The 27,766-nt window shown below is 38.6% G+C and overlaps 1 protein-coding gene across 2 annotated transcripts in view; it reads right to left on the reverse strand.

The window, feature by feature from the left end:
- Nucleotides 1-27,766, reverse strand: part of LOC135410240 (uncharacterized) — a 370,146-nt gene that overhangs the window by 91,668 nt on the left and 250,712 nt on the right. Inside the window, exon 5 of one of the 2 annotated variants that reach the window (XR_010428574.1) lies at nt 9,180-11,615. The exons of the other annotated variant lie outside the window; for it this stretch is intronic. The gene's annotated coding sequence lies outside the window, so the exon portion shown is untranslated. Of the gene's footprint in view, nt 1-9,179; nt 11,616-27,766 lie in introns of those variants that run through there. 2 annotated transcript variants of the gene reach the window in all.

The following is a 27,766-nucleotide window of genomic DNA, read 5'->3' on the forward strand; positions in this document are numbered from 1 at the left end:
GCCCACAAACTGAAAGTAACATGGTGCAGATCATTTGTAATGAAGACATAGGCTACATTCAGCCTTTGGGAAGATAGGTTTTCACACTTTTAATAGACAGTGAAATCATATCTGAATAAAACATGGGAAATGTTAGCAGCTGAAAGGCAAAACACTTTGACTATTAAAGTCTTCTTTGAGTGGTTACTACAGACCTGACAGAGGGAGAGGAGCTGCAGATTACTGGTAGCGAAGTTTCTTGAGAGGGCTGAGCTTTGTTGGATTTGGTGCATAAGAACAGCTGTAATGAGCAGAATATCTGTCATCCTGTGCATATGAAGGAAAGGGGGAGAAAGAGAAAGGGAGAAAGTGTGGTTAGCAGTTGGCATGAATCAGCATGACTCTACTGGCTTTGATAGATCTCTGGTGGAGCCCTCCAAAGTCACTCGTGTATAAGAAGAAGAGTTAATGACTGAGATTGTATAAAGACATAGAAGACCTTTATATGGATAACTGTACAGACTGATAGTTATAACTGTTATTTTCTGACAAAGAAGGAAACCATGCATCTGTCAGTTTGTCCAGAGGGGTTACCATCAACTATATATGGAGTCTGACTTTAGGATGTGGAGGATATTGGGTTCAGTGGAGCTCTGCCAAGAGTATTAAATGGCAAACAAACAGAAGCAGCTATAAACTGAGACTGGAGATTTTGTTCAGAATAGAGTGAATGATCCAAGCTGCTTTTCTGCAGTAGAAATCTCGATAGGCTTGCTTCTGAAATTCTCAGTACTTTGTGACCTGAGGGTGTTGAAACGTAACAACTGAAAGTGATGGGGCAGTTTATCATTTGAATTTGTCTGAATATGAGGAAAAGTTTCAAACCAGGGTAAAAATAATTGATTCACAGGAATATGTGTTGAATTAACTGTTTTATTCTGCTTTTAACAGACAAAAGTGCCATTTATTGATTAGAAAGGAGCATATCATCCTATTACTCCTTGACATTCCGTAACTCCAGGACACTCAACCATTTCTGCATTAACAAGAACATATTGAAGAAATATTCCAAAACAAGACTTTTTGGATTATTTCCCAAAAGCTCCAAATACAACCATAATGTTCTTCAAGTTATCATAAGCATTGATTTCCCCTTTAATTTTAAATGGGCACACTATGACAGTAAAACATTTTAACTTTACTTGTTCGATAGCAATATTTTTATAGAAAACTCTCTAATTATCTTGTGTGTTTTCCATTTGCTGCTTAATGATGATAAATGACATATAATTCAGGACAAAATTAACATCACCGGAGAATTATGCTGAAGAAACCACTCTTTTAAATTTGAACTTAACTAGTTTCGCCTCAATGAGTTGAAACATATTTCTGTCTGACATAGTGGGTCATATCTCAGGTAAAGTCACATGCATTGAGTTTCAGGAAGGAAAATGTTAACAGCTTTAATGTTCCTATAGTCAATTTGACAGAGGCAAATAACTGAATTTTTATGGGAAAAGGTTGATTTGGAGCAAATGTTTGTTTCTGAGTGATAATAAAGGAAAGACTGATGTGATGATCATACTTGATAGTGTTTAGGGAAAATTATGATGCATCTGTCTCTTTGATGGATTCCTATTCTAGCCAAAGCTGGCAATACAGAATCCTGGGAATACTATTGCAATTTTTTTCCTCCCAAAATTCTTCAATTCTTCATTGTGAGACTGATATAACAAAATTACCCGGGCATGCATGGGAGTACATACGTGTTTATATGAAAGAGCGATTCTGGATTTAAAGAAAGGCAAATTACTGATAGACTATAAATCCATTAAAATGAAATGTTACACCCTTTGCCTGTACGATGGCTAAAAATTAATCAACTATCTTGAGGTGCATCTTGAAGCCAGAATTTTTTGGGTCACATGGAGGGGACCATGTTCTACTGTGCTCTGATGTGTCAGACCAAAAAGCCGATGATTTCAGAAATTATCACAGTCACTCTAGGCCATTCATATTGATTTAAAATCTGAAATATTTTAATATTTCCTTTCAGATTTAAGCTGGTTGTGGGCTATGGAAGATGGAGATACTAGAATTTTTGAAATATTTTCAGACAAGCAAATCACTGCATGTTTTGATTAAAACTGTTCTCAGGGAAAGCATTAATATTGCTAATCACATCGCTACTTTTTGATTTCAGAATTAATAGTTGCTGGAGATGAATGGGAAAAATCACACCTCAGGTCTTTTGCTCCAGGTTTTTCAAGATGTCTTTCATAACCACAAAAGTTATCACCTACTTCCATGAGCCATAGCAGTAATAAGGTCTGTGTTCCTTTGCATTTGCAGTCAAATGCTCTAATATTGAACAGGGTCTGAGAGCAGAGCAAGGCTTTGCATGTCTGGGACATTGGAGCCCTCCAAGCATACCTCTCTACTTTGGCTCCTCTGCTACTTGGTCAGTGGGTGGGGCATGCTGTAGCCTTTTCATCCATGGGGTCATTTAGAGTTTCCCTCTCTCTGAGCCAGCCCCTGATTTTCAGTAAATTGGTAAAAACACATCATTTTTTTATACGATTGTCCTTATGTCAAATTTGGATACTGTCCCAAGCGTAAAATCTGTTAGAATCAAGTAAATAGATATTTAATGTACTTAAATGCACACGAGAAACTTCTCTCAGCAAGCAGGGTAGACAACAGACCATCTCTTCATGTAGCATCGGGATGTGCATACACCATTTTCTTCCAACTGAGAGTTAGGGCTGTATCTCTTCCCTATCAAAGGCTTTGGCAGTAGATGATAAACCCATCAGTGCTAGACAGAGGCAGTCCTGCCTTGGGGACAGTGGAGAGCAGGCCAGCTTTGTAACCTTCGATAACACCTTTCTGAGCCTGTGGTGCTTTTTCGAGTTTTGTTTTGTTGTAAAACTCCTTCTGCCTTGGCACCTGCTGTTTAGTGCCTGTGTCTTGTTATTTCAGCTTGCTACTAACCTTTCCTTCCCTCCCCCCTCCCTTCTCTAAAACCTATGGAACCGAATCAGCTAATTGAGAAAGAACTGACTACTGTGCTGACTCATACCCATCAACAGCTCTCTTAACAAACTTGTGAATGAATGGAGGATGAGAATTACTGCTGATGGTCCACAAGGAGCAAAATAACTCTACTTGATATTCAGATTCACAGCTAAACAGAAGTGGCAGTGGGGACAAAACAAGATACTTCCATTTGCAAATTGACTCGATGCAGAGTACTCAAAAAAAGAATGCCATTTTAAAGGTACTTCTTAGGCACTAGCAGAATTTAAGCAAAAAATCTGCGCACGCCTCACTGCAAAATGGTCTCACAAACTAAAAGGGCACCACTGGATCAGTGTAAATATCCATTACTTGAGCTTTCTCCACCTATTCAGTCACTGTGAAAAGGAGGTGAAAATGACCCGGTGTCTTTCCTTCTACATGTGAAGTGAAATTTCCTCACTTTTAGACCCCTGTTCCCAAAGGAGAAATGAAGTAATGTGATATTCAGAGCAGCAACACTTAACATTTAAGCCTCGTTGAATTCACAGCTGCTGCACTAGGTATCTGGTCTTACACACACCAGGCAACAGGGCTAAGCAGCACTGTGCATGTTCACAGCAGCTGGCAGGTTGTGGGGAACACTGCCTTTCTTGGTTAGCAGAAAAGACTGAAGAACAGAGTTTTCTATGTTTTTTCCCTCAGGGCTAGGTTTAGATTCACTTCAGGTCAACCAGAAAGTACCTGTTAGTCTCTGGGAGGCTGAATATTTTTATCTTCTTGCTCATGGTTTTCTTTTTTAAAGACTGAGGTGCTGGAAGTCCTTTCTAGCAGTGACTGGAGACCACCCTGAGCAGCGCTGAGATGCTCAGTGTTCAGCCCCATTGTTGGCTAAACATCCCTCCTGGATGGGAGAAGGGGAGGAAGCAAAGAGAGAGAAAATAACTCTACTGTCAGTAATTTAATGCCTGCCTGCCATTAGTGTGTTCTCAGAGCAGTGAGGACTCATCTCACAGGGAGATTTTGGCAAGCATGCCTATTTTGTATTTATGGGTGCAATGTCAGGTTATGTCAGGGACCAGCTCAGTGTTTTTAGGACTTAATTAGATGTGTATATGCTGCGTAATTTAGAATCAGGGGGGAATTTCTTAAGTAGCAAAATGTCAAATATAGAGATTAAAAAGTTCCTGAAAAGGATATTGTTTATTTCTTAACTTTGTTATTGTTAAATATATTGACTATGTCTGTCTTCTATTTTTTTAATTAACTATTGTTCCAGGTAAATTAGTATAGCAGAAGAGTCCCGTATTTGCATGTTTTCAGATAGGTTTAGATGTCATATGGAAAGTTACATTATTCCTATTAACTTAAAGGAAATGTAAAAACGAGAAACTCATCCTCACATGTGAGATGCTGTTAATTAGATCAGATATAATCTAATGCCTAATGAGATCCTTTGGACTTTGAACATAGCTTCTGTTTTATTCAGAGCTTTAGACACTTACTTCAGTGTACTAAATACAGATGATTACTGTGATGATATAGGACTAACAGTGTCCCTGTAACACCATCAATTCCAGAAGATGGTCTGGATTGCACCACACCATTATCATTTCCCCATTAAAAAAAAGAAACCCAAGTACTGAAGAGTGTCATGAACAGATCTGTGACTGGTTGCAATCTGAATTTATGCTATTTATTAAATAGGGAATTTTGTAATGAGAAATCAAGTGACAGAAGTTTTCAACATACCTCCTTTTCTTCTTTGGGGTTTTATCTAACATTTTTAATCATGCTTGTGGGCTATATTAAGCAATAATTCATTACGGACCAGATCCAAAGACCATTTAGGTCAATGAAGGCAATCCCATGTAATTCAGCTACCATTCACTGCAAAGGGCTTTGGATCAGCCCCAACAACTATAAAGTCTATCCTGGAAAAGCTCATCCCCAGACTGTATAGCAGCTCTGTATAAGTGGGACCAGCAAATTAATACTGGAAATTTCAGTTTCTTTTCTCCGCTTTGATTAAGACTGTCATGTAAATTTTCCCATCTGCACTTTATTAGATATGTTAAGATGAGCAGCTGTGATCCCCAGGGTTGACTCTGGGGTATCATAATAACCACATTCAATGGTCTACTAAGTGGCAAAAGGAGTCAGTCCTTCTTTACTCCTTTCAGACTGCACTTGGAAAGCTGGCATGGCTATAGAAATTATTTTTTCCCCATTAAATAAGCGACATACATTCACAGAGACCATTAAAATGGTGCTATTGTGGATGTTTACAAGATGCAATATGATGCAGAAATCCTTAAGGTCCTCCACAGGAACTTACGAGAAATAACAAAAAAAAAAAAAAAGAAATATGAATGTTACCCATGTCTCCCTTCAGTGTGCATTCAGGTTCTTCACAATAAGAGCTAAATTTACAGAAATGCTTCCCTATGATTTCTGCTTCTGCACACACAGCTTTTTCACTTTGAGTTTTATATAAAGGATGGATTCTAAATGCACAAATCCAGCTGTACTCCATTTTTATAAGGCATGTAAGAGTTTATGTCTACATAAATTATTAATACAAACCTTTGTGAAAAATCTTTACTGTCAACTGCATTGCACATACAAGTAAAAATCACATTTTGAATCCAAGAGTCCTTTAAAGAGTCAACTTTTAAAAATGGTTTCTTTTCCACTAATTTAAAATTGGTTCTTTTTCATTAATTTTAAGAGCTGGATTTTAATATCCAGCAACTATAATCTGTAGAGTTAAATATCAAAAAAACTTTCATCCTGCCCTTTTTATCCCCAGCTTTCTAGCAGATAGTGCACTAGGTTTGTCTTGAAAACATCCTTTCTTCATTTCATATCCTACTTACTGTAATCTTTCAAATTCTCTAAATGAAGTAGCACCATTTCCCAAAGGCTGAGGTAGGATGTTTAGGGCCAGATCATCCTGTCATTTCCACACACTCTTGCACAGAGATTGGTGAGGCAGCAATGGGCAGCAGGGAAACTCTACCAGTCCAGAAGAGCACAGATATGTTTTCTACTTCAGTGATGAAGAATGATTCTTGGAAGCAACAAAAAGCTGATTTGAAAAAAAAAAACCCAACAAATTCTCAACATACCATCTTGTATAGAACATTTCAACAACAAACCCTTTCTCTTTATCCTGCTGAAGAAAACATTAATAATGTAAATTTCCATTTACATTAGGGAGAAATCAACATGTAAATACTGCGATTAAATTATTTTGTATATCATGTTTGTCAACCAAAAATTTGAAATCAGCCTGGTTCATTCCTCAGGCTATTGGTTGAGAAAAAAGCCCCCAAAAATCCTGTAAAAATTACCATTATTGATCTAGATTCTGCTTTTTATAACCTCTGTAAAAATAAGCTAATTAAAGAAATAATTTTTATTTTAAAGAAACCATTAGTATTGAAATATGTTAAATCACAAGAATGTAGTTTAATTTTATTTGCCTTTTTAATTTTACATTTTTTTCCAGGCAGCATGGATATGCCAGAGATTTAACAGGAAAAGGGAAAAATGTTACTGTGAAAGATGTGATCCAGAACATTACTAACCCACGTACAATGGCCAATGCCTTAGTAATGTTTGGTTGAGGCAATGAGGAGACTTAATGGACAAAAAGTAGGAGTGTTATTGGATAGCTGGCTAATTTTCTCACAATCTTAATTTTTATTACCCTGACAATTATGTTGTAAGCAAAAAGTTTAAATAATCATGCTAATTGCATTGATTAGTGATTGCTACAGCACCTCCCAGGAATGATCAGATCTGTCCTAGGGTATTCATCACCTTTTTACAGCCAGCTCTGCTCATGAGAAGGTGTTTTACACCACTGAAATGTTACTGGTCAGAACAGAGCTCTGCTGCCCTACTATCAATGACTTCCCCTATTCTGCTGGGAGGCCTGTGTGTGCTACATTTGCACCTAAGGCCAACCCTAGAGGTAAGTTTTGAAGGAATCAGGGGTGGATTTAAACCTCAGTCAGGCTCACACTGGAGGTTACATTTGCTTCCTGATTCATCCTTGAGTCTACAAAAATTGGATCATACATACAAAGATGTGGATTATACGCATTAAGGCCAGGGAGCGCCAGGTGATTTGAAATGCACCATTACATCCTGGATGAAGACACAGGATGAGCTCAGCTGACTGTGGGTGATCTCCCTGCCTTCAGGCTGCCAATGGCTAACCTTTCCCTGTGAGGCACAGTAAAGCAATTGGTGACACCTTTTCTGAGTTCAGCTGTCAGCCACAACAGCTTCTCATGGCACAATTTATGCGCTATGTAGGGTAGATTTAAAAAAAAACAACATCATGATGGTACCTCTGGTACTAAACCTGAAGGCTATGAGGCATTTGAAGCCAGCCTAATGGCTGAGTCCACACTCATATCACATTTTCTTATTATGGTCTTTTTTGCGTGAGTTATTCACTTGATTTGGGGGTGAATTAAGGTGATGCCTCTGAGCTGTGGGCCATATGAGGTAGTGTTTCACCACACACTCACACATGGTTTGTGCAAACCTCATCAGGATTCCTGAAGGGAAAGTGACTTCCTCCATCAGCTACAAAGGATTTAGAGGCTGGCTTCTCTAAATGTATAAAGGCTAGGTTTACTCAGCTCTTCTTTTCGTCCTTTCATTAGATAGCAAAAAAAACCAAAACAAAGCAATAAATATTTAAATCAGTTCAAATGTCCAACAAGTAAATCCGAAAAGGCTAGCCTAGGCTGAAAATAAGCCCTCTGCTTTTTCCTCACCATGTTGCACACTAGTCCTTGTTGAACTGCTTTTTTTGATAATTCCACATCTTTTATTCTTCACCACTTTCTCTACTGTATTCCCCTTCATCTGCACATCATGCCTAATTTATCATTGGCTGCATATGCATTCATCCAGCAAGAAGTCAAGCCCTCATTCTGCTCCTTGGGACAGAAAGGTTTATCTTTCTTTGGATAGGAGGTTCATGCACACATTTTTTCTCAAAAGAATAAATAGACAACTGAACCTTTAAAAGAGTGGTGCATTTTAGAGAACAACTCATGACTAATTTGGGCTTTAAATAAATAAAAAAACCTATGGTACACCTGAAATCGACTTTAAAGACATGTTAATATAATTTTGAGGGGCTTCTCCTTTCATTGTAGTGGATCTAAACAGAGTTCATTTATGAGCCTTGATAGAAGAAATTGTCACCTGCTCTGTGGCTGTAAAGCCCAGAACAACCATTTAAATATCACTATAAGAGACCAGTTGGTTTCAGAGGAGAAAGGAACTGAGCTGAATAGCAAGCTGCAAAGACCAGATTATGGTCAAGCAGTAGAGGGCTCGGAGGGGCAAATTATATTTTTCATGCCTCTGTGCATGTTGATTGATGAGCTATGTGGTACAAAAGAGGTGTTTTCCCTGTTTTAGTTTGTTCTTGGCAAGACAGTCTATGCAGGTCTTCATGTGCTTTTGCAGCATAAATTTAAAAAAATTTAAAATATTTTTTTTGTTTATTGCAGAACTTTGGGGGTAGTTTTACATAGTATTGCTAAGCACTATAAATTTGACTGCAAACCTAACATTTTGGACTGCTTCCTACTTCAGTGTTAAAGAAAAGTGAAGTACTTAAGAAGTTTATATAAAAATATTAGGCTCAGAAATCTATGTCCTTATGTGCTGGTTTAAAGATAAACCAGCAGGGGAAATGAACTCAACTCAAAAGAGAGATTATAAGTCAGAATAACAATTTAATAAAATAATACAGTAAGTACGATTATACAGACAAACAATTGGTTTTAACCCACAAAACCCAAATGTATAACCCAGCAACCTGGGGCATGAACAGAGTGGTGTTCTTTGGGCCCCCTGAGTCCAAAGGAAAAGGAGAGGAGAAAAACCTGTTGGTGAGAGTGCTGTTGCAGTCTGGTCAAGAGTGGTGATTGCAGTCTGGTTGAAAAGTGGTGGTTGCAGTCCAGTCGAGAGTGGTGGTCTGCAGTTTGGTTGAAAGCGGTGATCTGCAGTCTCCCTCTGGATCCCACGAGTGGTTAAAAAAGTCCCAAGACTCCAAGATTATATATTCTCCAGTTCAGGCAGGAATGCCCAGCACTTCCCTCAGGGCGGGGAGCTCCACAAAGGGTGTGAGGACAAAAGCAGATGGTATAAATGGTTCATTGATAACAGTTTCTGGGAAATGGCATAGAAGGCTATAGAATACACAGTTTTGGGTTACACCCATCCAGTGATGAACTGGTCCCAGCTGTTCTAACTAGGACACCTTAGAAGAACTTCTTCAGTACTGGCAGAGGTTGTTTATTTCCTTCTAGGTATACACAGCCATGGATTCCCCCTGGAGACCTGGTACTAACTGAAGATAGTTCGTTTCTTGAACAAAACCCAGCAGCAAAGAGAAGATACTGATAGTTAGAGATTTAACGTAAGAAAATGAACTTTTGTCTCTCAGTGTAACATACAGAATTCAGTCTTAACTCCAAGGGCAATAGGCAGTCACTACTGGATACTGCCCAAGCAGTAAACCCAGCTTTCTGAAACTCTTCAGACTGAACTGCAGATGTGCATGAAGGAGTCCATGATGTCCAGCTGGAGTCATTATAGAGTAACTCTGCTTGCACTCACAAATTTCAGAAAAAATATTAAAAAATTATGCATGTAAGCAAAATCTGTGTTAGAGCCTGAGTACATCCCACATAATATTGTGTTACTCCACAGCAATTCAGCAGTTCTGAATGTACTTATGCAGCACCAGAAGTCTCACGAAGTCCTCCTATTACCTAAAATTACATTTTCTGTAATCTATCATGAAAGGAGAGACTTCCTCCAAATTATCTTCACTTTTGATAAAACACTTTGCAGCTTTCAGAAAGGTGCAGAATAATAGAAAGTTCACAGTCAGTTCAAAATCAGAGACCATTAATAAATACCTTTCCTGAGACTGATTTCCCAGAACAGCTAAGAGAGTGACTACTCCTCCTGGATTTTCACACACAAGGAAACTTTCATGGAGAAAAGGATTGTCAAATAAGTGAAGAAGGAATGGATATGGGCAGATTAAATTTTAACAATGCATGTACAAGTTTGAAGCCATATCAATATGAGTCCTGGATGTGGCTCATCCTAATGTGGGGATCCAGAAGCCAAGCTGACATTTTTCTGAAGAGTGCAGTTTAATTTTTTTTTTCCAGCTAAGTGTCATAGACTAATTAAAATATATTGGCACAATTCTTGCAGGTTATTGTTCCATGAGGCTGTACTTCTTAGATGGGAATTTGTAAGCAGGTCATGACTAAAAGTAATACAAATGCATTCAGCTATTCAAATATTCAAAATATATCATGTTATATTTATTGGAAACAAAGTCTGACAAGATTATGTGTATACTAGGAATTGATAATGAAACATTGCATTGCATTGGCAATGGCAATGTCAGCAACAGAGAAATTACAAACCTTAAATATTTATATAGTAAAATGAAATGCAGCCATTAATGCTTCCAAGAAGCATGCACTGCAGTGCTATAGATAGACATGAAGAATAGAGTTTTGGAATATCTCTAACAGGACAATTTATCATTTTTGTGGAATAGCTCCACATCTGTGGAAACCCAGTCTTAAAGAAATGAGAAAAAGAGTTGCAAAGGTCTGAACACGAAAAATGGATGTTCCTAAGGCTTAAACACACAATGGAAAATTAATGTCATAAGTAACCCATTTTTCTGGATTGCTGATTTATTTATATTGATTTAAAAACAGTAAGTACACATATTTCTTTAAAATGTTTTGGAAGCCAGTGGTACTTATGGTCTGTCAGAAGATCATATACTTATTTTCTTTTTGTTACTTTAATTCTTTGAAAAACTACCACCTCAATGGTTATTATTTTTTATTTGAGAAGACTAGGAATAAACAGAACAGCCCGTAAACATAGAATTAATGGTGCTTAATCTCAGTTGTTTTTTTATTGTTGTTGCCGGAAGAAATCCTGAAGTCCTGTGCAGAGCATGAAGAGGAACCCCGTGAGGATACAGGATCTCGGCCCATAATACCATTTCCTTCATTGGCCTCATGGAGCAAAGCTTTCTGGTGCGGTCCCAACTTCATCAACTACTATAAACACAAGGATTACAGGAGGGCTGGGATTTCTGTTTATTTATTCCCAAAATGGGATTAAGATTAAACTATGGTGATTTCTGCCCAGTGACGAGAAAAACCTGCCTTATTGCAACATAAAAGTTAGTAATTTCAAGTCTTGGAAAGCTATGCATATTGGATTGTTTTCAGTAATCTTGTTTGAGCTGCTGGTGTAAAATTATAGCATTTTTTAGAGACAAGAAGGACTAAGGATATGGTGTGGAGCACTGTGCTTCCGTTTCTGCTCTCTGCATTTATTTTTTGGTTGTTGTCATTTAGTGTAAACTCACGAACCAGCTGAAAGGTGAACTAGGAAAGAGTCTCCTCCCTTCTAAGTGAGGCTGTGAGTGATGGCCACAGTGCACATCAAACCAATTACCAACTACGGCTGCCTTCCTCTTCTCTTGTCCTGCATGGGCTGGTACCAGGAGAGCATCCAGATGAGACCTAACCCAGCAAAATGAAGCAGTGTGTCCACTCGCTGGGAACCCATGATGGCAGAAGGGGAGGACATGGTTTGATCTGTTGATTCTGAGACAAGCATGTTCTATGCTTAAAACCACAGTCGTGGTTTCTGCACTCTGACCTACTAGAAAATGGGTTGATACCCTGCTGTATGTCTCACATGCCACCAAAAAGCTGCAGGGACCCATGTGTATACAGTGATTCTCAGGTGTTCAAAGTTTAGCCAAGCCTACCACGTTATTTAAAAGCAAAGGGACTTGTATTGAGCTTCACAGCCTCTGAGTAGAATTTAGTCTGTCGTTAAATCCCTGTCCTTTTTTCAACTATAAGCTTCCAGACTTGAAAAAACCCCAGATTGTTTTCCTTATGCAGGCACAGAAATGCTATTGCTAAGCTTAGTGCCTGTGCCATCACATACAAAGAAACATGAGCTCAGGTTAGTAGAACTTTACAGTGCCTAAATTGCATATTTTGCTTCTCAATTTACAAATAATCTGGCATCTTGGTGGATGATGGACATTTACAACTCCGAGTGTGGATGCTCCATACAAGGTGAAATATTTGTTCTGCATTTCTTCCTCAAAGTTGCTGTTCATCAAGTATCATAGTATTAAAAAAAACTTGAAATAGTATTAGAAATATACTTCTAGAAATTTTGGCCGATTCCAAATTTTAGGCTTAACCATCCCTTAGCTTTCACATTTGAACCCAACTATCAGATATTTTTCAGCCTGAATGTCTCTTTACTGTTTGCTCTTCTACAATCCAAGCAATCCATTTCATTAAACTAAGCAGAGAAATCCAGGGAATTCAGATGAGTTTACAGTCAGAAAACACCACAGGACTCAAACCAAAAAGTTGCAGTAATGATTTCCTTTGCACAAAAGGTCATAAGTCTTGTCCTCTAACTTTAGTAAATGGGAAGGCCCAAGCAATAAAGAAAAATATACTTGCATAATGCATATTCTTCATGTGTAAAAGACTCTCTGTGGGAAATACTGTGGTAGAACTAGTCATGAATACTTTAATGCCTTTTGGGAATTTGCAGTCAAATATCTGTTCCATTTTAGGAAAAATCCTTCTTGGTTGAATGTGCCTCAATAGATTTGCCTGATCCTGGACTGGGACTTCCTTTTTGCCTTTAAAGTAAAAAATCAAATTACAATTTGCAAGTAAATTGGCAGTCTATAGTGATATCAATATATCATCTGATACATACAAGCATTTGTAGAGCTCAAGGAAACAGCTCTCTGCATTCTCAAATGTCTCAGTATTTCAAATACTAACAAGAGTGTCAGCAACAGCATTTTAACCCTACTTCCCAATGGGCAGTGGCAGGAGGAAAGGGAAGGATATTTCACATCCCATATTTCACATCACAGCAAAATCCAATACAAGCAATGGAGTATTCATACATATTTCAAGACTCGCCATGACTCTGTAGAGGGTTTAGTTTATTAAGTAATTGCAAGAAAAATTACAATATTTCATATCAGATATTGTTTTTCTCCAGAATTTTTCTATGTTTTATTGTTGTTGTTGTTGTTGTGAGTTTTTGTTTGGTTTATTTTGAGTAGGGACACACACACAAACACACCCTTGTTCAAAATGGGACAGAACATTTTCAAAGGAAAAAAAATTAGGATAAATATAATCTTAAACTCTAGACAATATTTAATCTAATAGCTATTTCAAAATAGTACTGTGTATATGTATGTACAAAAGCAAATGATATATGCTTATACTTTGATGATTAAAATTAATAGATTAACAACATGTTCATCAATCAGAGAAACAACATAGTAATCAACAACATAGTAATCAATATAAAGGAATAAGGATAGTTTTATAGGACATTTTATTATACAGTGTCATAACTTTGACAGGCATAATGAATGTTAGTTAATTTTACCACCCAATGCCATGGATGAACACTCAAAAAAGAAAAAAGGCAAAGAATTGAAAATTTGAGATGAATTTTCATTACCCTCATGATAGTTTATAAATATATAAGATACACTATCTTATGACACACTTCTGACATTTCTCTTACTGTTACGGAGCTGAGCTCTCACTCGCTCTCTTTAGTTTTATAAGGATTAAGAGTATCCCCACTACCTGATGTTGGTAGCTTTATTGTGGAGTTACAATATTTGCAACATCTGATATCTGTAATTTAATGTTGTACAGAGGGCAATAATTCCCTGTTCTGCTGAGCTTGTTTGGCAAAACATGATGCTTTAACCCAATTTTGATGCAATTAGAGGAGAGGAAGAAAACACAGATACAGCAATGCATGTCTAAGGAGCTGAACAGACCTGCATGGCAATGACACTGAAGCACTTCCTTGCCATAATGTGTACTTGTGTTTTCATCTGGGAGTGATTTCATTCCATACAGACATTTTCTAAACCCTTGCTTACTAGGATGGTTGGCTTAAGCTTGCTTCCAGGATATGATTGTAACAACACTCCACAAACACAAAAATCCCCCAATCTAGATCTTAAGTGACTGTGGAACGTTTTAAAATGCCTTAGACATTTTGAGCTAAATTTGTAAGGGCATTTATGGAGCTCTGTGATGGCTCCCAGTCAAACTATTTGACTGTGATCTTCTCGGGTTCACATTTCAGCTCCTATTGCTTCTCCTTCCAACACATACCTTTGCTTTCCCTAAGTATCACCTGACAGGGGTGGTTTTCCCAGTCCTCATTCCCACCAAAATTTAACAAAGCTGACAGTGAGCAGTAAACATTACGTAACATCAGATTTCAAGTCCATTATGAGCACAAGCTTTCTAGCTGAGCCTAAGAGGTTTTCAGGGACATTGCCTGTGCATCTCTTGGAGATCTCCCATTCTGTCCCCGTTGGGCAGAGGCAGAGTCATTTGTGCCACAGTGAGACAAACCACACTCATGTACACTAGTTTTCTGTGGGTTTGGGTTTGTTTGGTTGGTTTGGGTTTTTTATTGTTTTGGTTTTTGTTTGTTTCATTTGGGTTTTTGTTTGGTTTTGGTTGGTGGTTTTTTTTCCCAATTTGACACCCATAAGGAAAATATTCCCTTTATCCCCTTCTTTTTGGGACCTGGAGGAAGACAAGCATTCTTTTTTGTACAACATCTATCAGCAGCAGTAAGCCATGTGTCACAAGGAACCATGTTGGAATAGCGTGGTATTTTTTAAGTGTGGATAGTATTAGAGGTCCATGTCACCTCAATTTTTTTTAACAATGGGAGGTTTCAAAGCAAACTGATGAATTCTATGTGGCTTGCTATAAATCCATGCCTCATCCTCCCTTGAGTATTATCTCTTTACTTTCTTCTGTGCTGCCTAGCATAAAAGCATCTTTGGTGTTGAACAAATGTAAGTAAATTTTACTCTTAGTTGTTTTGCAAAGAACGGGGTAGAGATAGATAAAATATTAGCAGCCCAGATCATGCTATGAATGATACATTTCAAACATCTTACCAGATCAATCACCTCTCTTGTATACTTTGGACACACAAGACAACACAAAGAGTCTCTCAACTTAACTTCTTGGCATATTTCCATTTGTTTTCTTAAAATCTGTACCTGAAACTCATTAAAATTCAATAAGGGTCACTTCTTTCTGCTAGATAATGTTATTCCTCTTCTTTCTGACACTAGTAGTCTGTGAAGAAAGCTTTTAAAGATTCATCTAAAACCAAATATTAATCGAATCTTTCAGCATTAGAACCTTTATTTTGCTTCTGTTAAAGGGACTTAGGTAACTTTTGTTTTTTCTCCTTGAAACCTCAGCATAACATTCACTAGTACTTCCTTATGATTCATATAATTCAGAAATTGGTTATGATATGTTGTACTGTGTCAGTTAAAATAACCTCTCCCTACTGAAGAAGCAGGAGTCCCAGTGCAGAAAGAAATCTGCAGTTTTGCAGGTAAGATCTTTTATGAGATAATACTTTAATTTATAGAGTTTACATGTTCATTACAGTTGTTGGTTAATGAATCGTCTGGAAACTGGACTACATTTGCTTGAATCAATACCATTGTTGCAAATATCCACCTACTAATTCAGCCAGTAATTTTTAGTGGATGCAATGTTCATGACTGATTGCTTTGCATGCCAAGGCCAGTTATCTGTGTTAAATGCAGAGGTTTCCTTCTTATGAGCAAAAGATCGAAATGTTTTAAACAGAGCAGTAAAGAATAATGAACTTTAGGCATCAGATTTGGATCAATACCTCCAGTTTGGTAAGGCAGAAAACTGAGACATACTAGCTCCTGACAGCAGTACAGATGCCTATGATTAATCAATATTTTAAACTTCGTTAGTCAGAGAGAGCTGGGGTTCTATTCATAAGGATATGTGCACATTAATTCTTTCATAATTTACCATATATGATAGGTTTAAACCATAAAGTCATGGTAAAGGAACAAACTACTTTTTCACAGTATGTCTGTCTTGTTCAATGGATTAAAATAGACTGTGTTCACTTATTGACAGTTATTCAGCATTTTGCTTTCCCTTTATTGCTCAGCGTATATTCCAAACCATACTTATTGCACACAATACAGTCTCATTTCCAAGACAGACTTACTCAAGTCCTCACAGCACTTCTATGGCTTTGATACCTAGTTTTGCAGCCCTATAGATGTGTCCATAGGCCTTTAACTCTTTAGGGGAGATTTCTATCTATGTGGACCCAAAATAAAAAGACATTCAAATCATCCTGTAGAATTGACGTCTCCTTGTAATTATTTCCCAATCTGTAATGTTTGTGCCATCTGAAAGCAGTACTAGAAATGACTCATATTTTCTTCCGTGTCATAGATGAGAATATTAAACTACAGCAAGCTAAAAGTAGATCTTTGGGTGATTTGACTGTTGACAGTCCTTTTGGGTGGTGACTTTTTTTTCAGTTGGTCTTGTAATTTGAGAGGTATCATTCAGTCAGTATAACTATCCACTTACAAAAGGTTACATTTTATTTCATATCATGCTATTATTTTAAGCAAACACTATTAGATCAAATTATAAACTACAATTTTTATTGAGATTCTGGTCAAAGTGATGACATAAGCAGGATTGAAAAAAAACTCAAAAGAAAATTTAAAGTGTAAAAGGTGCAAAAATCAAGTTCAAAACCTATTGAAGTTTTTTTTTTCTCCAACCCTGCACAAAAGTTATTTTCTAGAGCTATTTTCCCAGAAAAGTGGAAATCAAAAAAAGCTAAAATCAAGGATTTATGATCAATTTTGAGAAATTTTATGAAAAAACCCCAGAATATCCATGAAAAAATAAGCAATTTTGCCACAAAGGTCTAACAAGAAATGGTAATTGCTCTACTCAATTATGCACTAACAGACTCGTTCAACAAAGTAATTTGCAAGTGTCCTCTGAGTATTATTGGCTGCTAAGGCTCATCTACTTTATCAAGAACTGCCTCAGATAAAGGAAAAAAGATTTTCAATCTCCTAAGCTATTCTGAGATGCCACTTGCTTAGTTTTTTTTGACAGGAGTTTACACAGTACGCCTTGAGCGATATCTGTCTGAAACCTTCACATTCAAGGTCAACATCGATTGAATCTCAACTCTGGGTTGCTTAAGATCCCCAAGGGTGTGGTGCCTGACCTCAGCCCTGAGAAGGAGTGGAAAGTCTTCACCATTTTATAGAAATGGTGTCTGTCTGCCTGCTCCTGAGACTTCAGCTCTTATCCGTACCTTCCTCTTTCCCAAGGTTTATGTACCTGCTATATCCTACTGGCACTTTTCCTGCTTCAGTGGCATCACCAACTGTAACGGGAACACAGCAACAATGATGATATCCTTCTCAATCTGATTTGTAGTGACTAAATCCAATTCTATTTAATTTGAAGATTTTATCTGAGCTTTTACTTGCTATCCAGAGACTCAAGGAGCTGAAAATGGCTTACCATTAATTATGAATATCTGTGAGAAACAGAAATCCAATGACAAATTGTGCTGCCAAACCCCCTTGATGCCTAGTACACATTGGTCATGCTTATTTTGTTCTCACAGAGTGGTTTGTCTGTCATACTGCTATCAGCTTCTTTTATGATCACTTTTGAGCTTATATTATTTTTGATTAGCTCATGTTTTAGATCATTAGTTCAACAAATAACCTGTAGCCCAGTGACAGATAATCTGTGTTGAGTGAGCATCATTCAACCAAATCCTGACAATTCCCCCTAATTTAGTTTTTAATACTAATTTTAAACACTTTGAAGAATAAGTTAAATGAACATGAAAATTGTTCTCAGTTTCATATTTTGTATATCCATCATCTATTAGACACCCACTCTGAGCTCCATCACACTAATCAATCATTTTGTGCAAGTTATTATATTTGCATTACATAAAGAGATAAACACACTTTCATTTTTCAAGTGCTATTGTACCTGTTATTCTTTCTTGTATGCGCAGCCAATGACCATGGCAATAAGTTAATACCAATTTCTGTTTAAAAAATGACCTTTGAATGCCATTAATTTATTGATTTTTAAGTTACCATACAGTTCAGTGTTGCACAAACAGATTTTAAATCACCTACGGACCTATGCTTCTCCTCTAAAATCCTCCAATTTTCTGGGAAAAAATTGGATTTGGGGCACGTAAGTCTTAACAGAAAGACATTGTTTGGGTATTGCTCAAAAGTGCTAATGCAAAGAACCATGTCCTCCATCAGCACAGATGGCCTATGGAGGAAAATCAGCTAATTATAACCCTGGAGAAATGGTTATCTTACTACAGAAGTTAAAAAAAATCCTAGCAGGTACATAGAGACTTATAATTTTATGCTCTATAGTTTTTTCTCAAAACCGAGAGAAAAGAACAAAACATTGAGGTAGGGGGAAATATTCAAAGGCTGCCTTCCACTAAGGTCCATGCCCTGATTATAAATTCATAGAACAATTTAGAATAGAAAACACCTGTAAGATCACTGGGTACCACCATTAACCCAACAACGCCAAGTCCACCACTAAACCCTGTCCCCAAGTGCCACATCACCACATCCTCTAAATGGTGGATGGTGACTCTACCACTTTCCTGGGAAGCCTGATGGTTGACAACCCTTTAGGTGAAAACATTTTTCCTAATATTCAATGTGAGGCCCCCCCCAGCACAAAGTGAGACCGTTTCCTCTTGTTCTATCACTTGTAACTTGGAAGAAGAGACCAACACTGATCTCACTACAACCTCCTTTCATGTAGTTGCATAGAATGAGAAGTTCACCCCTGAGCCTCCTTTTCTCCCAGATCCTTCAGCTGCTTCTTATAAGACTTGTGCTGCAGACCCTTCACCTGCTCTGTTGCCCTCCTCTGGACATGATCCAGCACCTCAAAGTCTGTCTTGTCATGAGGGGTCCAAAACTGAACACAGGATTTGAGGTGTGGCCTCACTGGTGCCAAGTACAGGGGAGCAACCACTGCCCTGGTCCTGCTGGCCACACTATTTCTCATACAGACCAGGATGTCATCGGCCTTCTTAGCCACCTGGGCACAAGCTGACTCATGTTCATCCAGCTGTTGATCAGCACTCCCAGATCCTTTTCCTTTGGGCACCTTTCCATCCACTCTTCCCCAAGCCTGGGGCATTGTTTGGGGTTGTTATGACCCAAGTGCAGGACCTGGCACTTGACCCTGTTGAATCTTATAAAGTTGGCCTGAGCCATCAATCCAGCCAGTTCAGATTCTTGTCTAATCTGTACATACAGGTACTGTTTCCCTGGAATAGTGTTGTTTTTCCCATTTGAATCACTCTGTGGAGATGGACGGAGGGGCCAGGGTTGAAGAGAGAATGCCATCTTCAAGTTACACAGAGAGCATCGGTGTCTACACAGAATGTGTATATATATATATACACCCCCAAACAAAACATACAGAATAGATATATTAGATGCATGAATGTATGTTCCCACTCCCTGTGCTAGATGCTAGCTGGGACTGTGACCACTTTGAAAGGGCAATCAAAAATCAAAGGCAGAGATGGGCCAATAACTTCAGCTTACTAGGGATGCTCATGCAGCAAGGTACAGCAGAGAGGAGGCATGAGCTACTAGTTCTCAGTCACTTACTGTCTTTCTTTAGTTCTCAATTACTTACTTTCTCTCTTCTTACTGTCTTTCATATGAGACATGGTTATCTATTTTGACCGTGTGGACAGGTTTAGGATGTGCTTGCAAATTAGCTAAGGGCACACTTAGCATGTGTTAGTAGGACGCCATGAACAAATCTAGTTTTGAAACGTCATTCACTCAACTGTTCAATGAGCCCTCAGTTCATGTCAAGATACTGGTGGTAAAGATGCAACTGACAGTAAGAGATCACTACTTTTCCATGCTTGCTATCATGGTAGGCCATTTCCAGAGCTGTGCCATAGTCCAGAGGATAAAATAATGGTTTGCAGGTCTAAGGCTGAGGTAGTGTAGCGTATAAATGCCCCACAGATCTCAGACACCACTTTGAGACCACCATGCCCAACAGACATGCACCAAAGCAGAGGGTCTTGATGATCTCAGAGATCTTTTCCAACCTAAATGATTCTATCCTCACAGCTGCATAGTTGCCACACTGTGATGAATAGTTTGGTGGAATAGTCTTGTTTTAAACACTAGAGAGAAGTTTCTGTATACCAAACTGTAGGCCCCCTTCCACTGACCATAAACAATTCAAACAGATGGGTGGATGGCTGGATAGAGAGCAAGTGATTCAATTCAAAGTGTGGCATGACATTTACATATATTAAAATGGGATGAATGGGGACAGTGAAATACTCTGGTGCTATTACTAGTCAGCTCGCACCTTTTGGAAAAGAAGAAAAATTCTCAGAAGCAAAACAAAACCTCACAAAATTGAAAAAAAGATATTTTGAGTTCATGACAGTCATTGTCTCCAAACAATTTTATTTCATTTTCTTTCACATCTTCCTAATGCTGTTCGCTCATGCAAGTTAACACTGTAATTTCAAGAAAGTGGCATAATATGGAACTGAAGATTTTGAAAGTTTCATCTTAAGAACAGTATACTCACTGAACTTTGCCTAATTTGAAAGCTTGGCTTCTTAACAGCAGTTATTTCTCAATCTTTCCTGAAAATGTATGGATTGTGCATAATTAGTGGGTTCGTTTATATTTTGCTTGAATAATCTTTTTTCTTAAATTCCTGTACAGTGAATTTACTGGCTTTTTAGTGCTAAGAGACCAAATATCTGCCTTTCTTCCCAATTTCTTTTCATTGTTTTTAACAATCACTGACAGTGGAAGACAAACTATTAGAGATGGCAAATCGCCCTGTGAAGCATGCTTAGTTTAAGATGTATTTCTCTTGCAAGAAAGAGGAGGACACAGAGAAAAATATCTTCTGAGAGACCTTTGAAGAAAGAAACAAACAATTCGGTTGTAAATCATCAAAGGCAAGTACATTTTTTTGAAAACGCCATGGGAGAAGTAATATGTACATGCAAAAATTTCTTGTTGAACCCCAAGCTCAACAGCATTCTCTGCTTCTGCTCAAAAAGATGACAAGGGCATGCCACAGATTCACACATCGTTACAAAGTGGATGTGCTCAGGCAAAACACTTTCTTTTTCAGAGTGGAGGAAATCTGTTGTGTGTGTCAGATATTGAATGCTCAAGGGATACCAGTCATGATATCCATTATTATCAGCCAATAAATCCTCTTGTTACTCCTCAGGGAATTTCAGCAAAAGGATGGATGGAGAACTATTTCTGACAGAGGGAATGCCTCAATGAAATGAATAAATGCTTGAATTACCAACCTCCTGGCCATTGCACCATATGGGAGAAAATAGTTGTCTAATTTAGCCATATGTTACATAAATTAAGTCAATGATCACAGGTTAAATATCAAATTTTATATATATATATATATATATATATATATATATATATATATATGTAATATTTAGCGACACCCAGACTAAGACAAACTGGTAAAAAATAAATAGTCATAATGTCCAAGTATATGAAACAAAATGACTACATTTATATTTAGGCATCTAATGATAGAACTTTTGCAGAAATGGCATAATGTGTTCTGCTCCCACTGCCAGAATCTGGCTGGAGAGCAGAGCACAGAGCAAATTCAACATATTATATCAACTAGAAATGTATTAGGTAATCTCTCAAACTGTTTTCTGCCTTATGCTTTAATTCGATACCTAAACACCCCTGTCCATATTGAATATTTTCAAAGTTTCTATTGCATGTCAAGAAATTCAGCTTTTCCTTGAGAAATCAAGGGCAGTGATAGTTTCTGTTTTAAAAAAAAGAGACAAGTGATGCTTGGCGAATGCTAGGAACAAGACCCTTTCCAAAGAAAAACAAACTTGATAACCTAGCAAGTATGACTCTTTATTTTGCAGAAAACACTAAAGCAACTTTTCTTTTTTATCAGGTCCTGATACAAGAGCTGCAAAATGCTGCACATCTGATCTTGCTTTAAGTCACATGTAGATTTAAAAATTACTTGTTAATACTGTTCTGTTCTAGAGCAAGCAGCTATCACAAGTATTGAGGCCATGCTGATGAGAACACAGCTGCGTTGGGCAGGTCATGTCTCCAGGATGAAGGACCACCGCCTCCCTAAGATCTTGCTTTACGGTGAACTTGCCACTGGCTGCCGCATGAGAGGAGCCCCGAAGAAAAGATACAAGGACTCCCTGAAACAACATCTCAGCCATGGCCATATTGATCACCATAACTGGTCCACTCTGGCCTCAAATCGGGAGGCCTGGAGACACACCATCTATAACGCAGCTGTCTCCTTTGAGAACGCACGCAGGATCACCCTCGAGGAAAAAAGGCAACGCAGAAAGAACCGTGTATTGCAGAATACACCATCTAAGGAATCTTTCTGCTGTGCCTTTTGCAATCAGATATGTCTGTCACGGATTGGCCTCATAAGCCACCAGCGTGCCTGTAGCAAATGTGGATAGAGCCTTCCCAAATCTTCGTTCACGAAGCCTAGCCATGATGATGATGTTAATATTTTATGTTACCAAGTAGCATGCAGCAAGGTAACTCAAACCCATATCTTCAAACTGATTCTGATCTCACACTGACTTTGTATCAGTAGAGCATGGTTGGTATCAATTGTATTACTTTGCTGATTTATACTGATACCAATTCAATCAGGAAGACTCATGATAAGTAGATTGTGAATGATTGGATATCATGTGCTCTCCCTCTTGCTTTTGGCTAGAGGTACTAAATCAATTTTCTAAAGTGCCATATATCTTTATAACTGTGGATTTTTGTCTCCATTAGCTCCAATTATTCTTGTTTCCCTGCCTGTCATTTTTCATGAATGCTTCACAAACATTATTGCAGTGGCAAAATATCATTGCCCTTTCTTGACTTCAAAATGAGCGTAAATGTTTGTGGCATTGTTAGATGGTAATACTGGGATGAAATCTTAATGTTAACATAGGCAGGGAGATATTGCACCAGGCAGGTAATTGCAGGCTGAAGCTAGAGTTCAGAACATGTCTGAACAGAGCATGTCCAGAACACCTAGGGAAGTGTTTTCTCATCCCTGGGCCCATCAAAACTGAAAGCTGTTGGGAGGTTTACTGGATTCATGGACAAGAAATAAATTAATAAAAATACCAAGAGTTACTTGTTGTCTTCTTCATATTTGACTGAAAAAAAAAGTGACAGAAAGTAAGCCAAGGTGAAGAATAAGAGTCTTTGGATAAAATTATTGAAGAGACATACTTGCTGGCCGTCACTCAAGCAGAAGTGGTCTAGTCAGGCACATGGCACTGATACTGAGACCATGGCTTTGTGCTGAGCAGCAGAGCCAGGAGAGACTTGTTTGACCCCAGGGCAGCTGTTCAGTAGTGTTTAGCTGGTCTGGTTACTCCTGAAAGCTGCAGTGAGTGGTAACTCTCATGTGGGCCAGGAGCTGCTGCTAGACAGACACCCACACTCCCAGGTGTAAGACAGACATTCTGGTTTGTTTGGAGAAAGCAGAATGGTGAGGCTAAACTGGCAGGAGAGCTAACTTTCTGCTGTTTGAAGACTCTAAAATTCATAAACTATGCAACAGAAATAAAACCAAATACTACATAGAAGTGCTTAAAAAATAGGGAGGAAAAACCACTTTACACTTATGACATTGAAGCAGACAGGGATCCCATTCTCTAATAAGGTGTTCACATCTATGAGCTGACCTTGAACTCAGTGCACCCCCTCATAAAAACACCCACTGACTTCAGTTCCCCATCTAGGCTGTAGCAATGAATAATTCCCCCTCTTTTCCTTGGTGCCATGTGCCAGCCAAAGGAGCATAAAGGGAATAAATACATGAACATTCAGGTGTACAAAAGAGAATAGAAATTTTATTATCACAGAAGCAGCCATAGCTTCACGTGGCTCAAGCAGCAAAAGTCCTCTGATGAATCCCTGAGAGTCTGCTGCCAAATTCTTGTGTATGTTCAATAGTTGCAGCAGGATTTCTAGACTCATACCAAGTGAGATCACCTGGCACAGGTACCATTTCTGCCCATGCCTATTTAATGATGATACCCAGGCCCTTCAGCCTGTTATGCTTAAATATTTGTGTCTCATCACTACAAAGAGGAACAAGCACAAACAAATGAAAGATTCATGCAGGAACCCTGAACAGCTGCAGGGTATCATCCCTGGTATAAACGACATTTCTGGTGATTCCACTTGCAGCAGTTTTTATTTTTGATATAAAGGATATACCTGACACCCAGAATCTATTTTAACAGTGGGAGGAGCATTATCACCATGTTTCCCTCAGGGGTATCACTTTATCACCACACAGAAAACAAGGTTTCTTGTGTCAGGTCTGAGGCCATTGTAAGAAATGCTTGGAGCAACAGAATTTGAGATATGAAAAAGGCTCCCCCAAGTGCAAGGAGCCTGCATAATGAATTGCAGAGATGGGGGGTGTTGGTTAAATCTACGTCTGGCAGACCTGCCTATGCCTGGTCAGCCCCTCGGGCCTACTGCTCAGTGGGCTCTGCACATCCCATTGCCTTAACACGTGGGATGAGCAGATCTCTGCTGTGGGACAGGTATGCACCTGTCTCATACAGACCTGGCCAAGACCTTTGTGGGCATAACAAATTATAAGCCAAAACTTTTTTTTGGTAACATTGCCTCTGCAGATTTCCCATTCTAACGGAGATGGTGAGACTTGCTGCAGTTGGATAAAACCTCAGAAAATAGACCTCAGAGCTGCAATTCCCTCAAGATCCATGTAACACAGCAGACTCTGGGAATATGTCCCCTTTCTCCACATGAAAGGAGCTAGTTAATACAGCTCCTGGCATTTGTCAGAATTTATGAGGGTGGTGTTTTCTTTTGCAGCTGAACCAAAACTGTACCTGCAATTTACTTATCTGTCTCAGAATGGGTCTTGATAGGCAGGAAAGAAGAAAGGCCCGTAGGTAGTTCAGATGGACAGCAATAAGGAAAGGATAATTCTAATAAACATCTTCTGCTGGTAAACACATAACTCAGACCTGAAGATCATTTCCAGCTCTTTTGTAATTCAGAAAACCCCCATACTGGAGACTTTGAGCTCAGGTAAGTCTCTTGCACTTACACATTTTCAGTATACAGATAAAGCACTTCAGCTGAAAAACAGGGCATTTGAGAAATCAGAAATGCAACAGAAATGCCAGAGGGTGCACTCTTTAATGTCTCTGCAAAAGCAGGAAAAGAACTACTACCTAATTTCTATACTATTTGTTTTAATTCAAACACAAATAAAACCCATTGATTCGTGGTTCAGGTAGTCCACTTGTTCTTCCTTAAAGCAGCCACTTTAGTTAACAGATTTATAAAAAAGTCTAATCATTACAACTTTCTGAAACCTTGCAGTTTTTGATTTAGTAGTAATCTTAGCTGTGCAATAGGAAGTATATTCTATCTGTAGTTAATGACCTTAGGCTCCTGTTGTGATAAAAAACTACAGAAAAAATTCAATGCCACCCATTCACCCCTAATATTTGCACAAATTGCCTTTGCCTAGAAAGGAAATGCTCTTTTATTTTGTTTTGTGTCTCTCTAACTTCTTCAGGAAATGAGGAGTACTGCCTTTTCTGGCAGCACCAATTAAATAAGCAGGTTTGTGGAAAATTACACAGCATCCTACATTTTTAATCCATTTGCATGAAACTATAGTCCTGTGGCGATCCCCAGCATGGGTCTGCTGTTTTGTAAGAGCAGAAAGTGGCAGAGCTGATCTGCTAGAGGCACTATATATGATAATTGCATACAGGTTAAGTGTTTTGCAAATTAGCAGTGCTTCATCATCCACTTTCTCTTTACTGCCTGTTCAGGTTGGCATACAGAGTGTGCTGAAGGTGACTTGTCTAATCTGCAGCAGCTGGAACATCCTGCCATCCCCAAAAAATCATTTTCTCTCATTTTCAAATGAAGCTTATGGAGATGGCTATTCTGTCAGAAGTGACACACGGCACCATGGATTTTGTCAAGGAGCAACTTAATTTCTGCTGATGTGTTTCTTATGTAATAAGACGCCAAGGAAGTCATGTTTCCTGCCTGTCAGCAGTCAGTGCATAGCAATGAGTGGTCCTCTTTTTCACCCATGGAAAACAGAGCATGCAGGTGCAAGGACAAAATAGCAAGTTGTTATTCTGTCCCTCCCTGCCTCCTGTTTGGCTATGGATTCATGCAAGAATTTAAGTCTTTTGAGTGCTACCTCTGCCCCGAATGGCAGGGGTAATTGTAAGTGGATCCTAAATTCATGATCGCATTTAGGCATGAGGCTTCATGTAGGTGCCACTGACATTCCACTTTCCTCAAGGCTCCTCAATTGCTTTACCTTCAGGTAGCTAAAACTCTTGGTGCCATTTGTACTCCCAGTAACAACCTCTATTTCTCTGTATTTCTGATGTCGGGGTGGTAGACCATGGGAGACCTGACCACACAGGGGGGTTCAAGCACCAAAATCAGGTTTAAAGCCCAAAAGCATTTCATGAGCGTTTCTCTGCATCTCCTGGGCCCAGACCCAGGCGTGGCGGCCATCCTCTGAATGAGCTCAGCCTAGCAAGAGAGGAGGACATGGGAAAAACATGTCAGTACTTTGCACAGACTGACCCATCCTTTGAGGTGGAGCTAAGGATGAGTTATCTTCCCAGTCAGCTGTGGATTGGGCCCAGAGAACTTGTGGATGCCTCATCCCTGGAATTGTTCAAGGTCAGGTTGGAAGGGGCTTGGAGCAACCTGGTCTAGTGGAAGATGTCCCTTACCACGGCAGGAGGCTTGGAACTAGATGGTCTTTAAGGTTCCTTCCAACCCAAACCATTCTATGATATATGATATATGATCTCTGTGGAGAGCATCCAGCTATGAGGCCAATGTGTTCCTACAGAAGCAGCTAAATGCATCAGTGCAGGGCTACACATCCATCCCAACAAACACAATCACTTGGCATACTCAAGTTTCCCATTGACCAGACTTCTTTTTGTAAATTTATCTTACTCTTAGTAGATCCCTGCATGGCAATTTCCTGGGAAATTCATTCATTGTTTGATGGATGAAGTGTTTCTTCTTTTTTATTGTTTTTTTTTTTCCATTTCAAAATTAAAATAGCAAGTCTTTTTATACATGCTCAAAATTGAATACCAAAAGAATACAGAGCGTATAGGACTGAAAAATATTGGGCACATTCTAAGTATGCCATCACTAAACTGCAGGATAAAGGATCCTGATCAAGGAAGTGCTGCTTGTTGATGTCAGGAGGATATCCATCCACCAGCTCTGTACCCTGGTTTCTGTAATTGAAACATGGTCACCTGAGCCAAAGGGAAGTTCCAGCATGAGCAGGCCCTAGGCTGGACAAGCAAAACCTAGTATATGGCACTGTTTACTTCTGCCCTACAAATCAGAGATCATCTAGAGTGTGTCTTCTTTTCCAATAGGTGATTTACTAGTTCTTTGCACTTCTTCTAATATCTGGATATAATTTTATACTTTTCCTAATTTACTTTTTTTCTTTTAGAGTGAAAAAATGAGAGGACAATTGTCCAAGAATACCTAAGAAAACCTAGCATTAATTCCTAAAATAGAAATTAACAGCCACGTGTTTGAGTTTTATTGATT

The sequence above is a fragment of the Pseudopipra pipra genome, chromosome 2 (genome assembly GCF_036250125.1).
Source record: "Pseudopipra pipra isolate bDixPip1 chromosome 2, bDixPip1.hap1, whole genome shotgun sequence".
In the NCBI taxonomy this organism is placed as follows: Eukaryota; Metazoa; Chordata; class Aves; order Passeriformes; family Pipridae; genus Pseudopipra; species Pseudopipra pipra.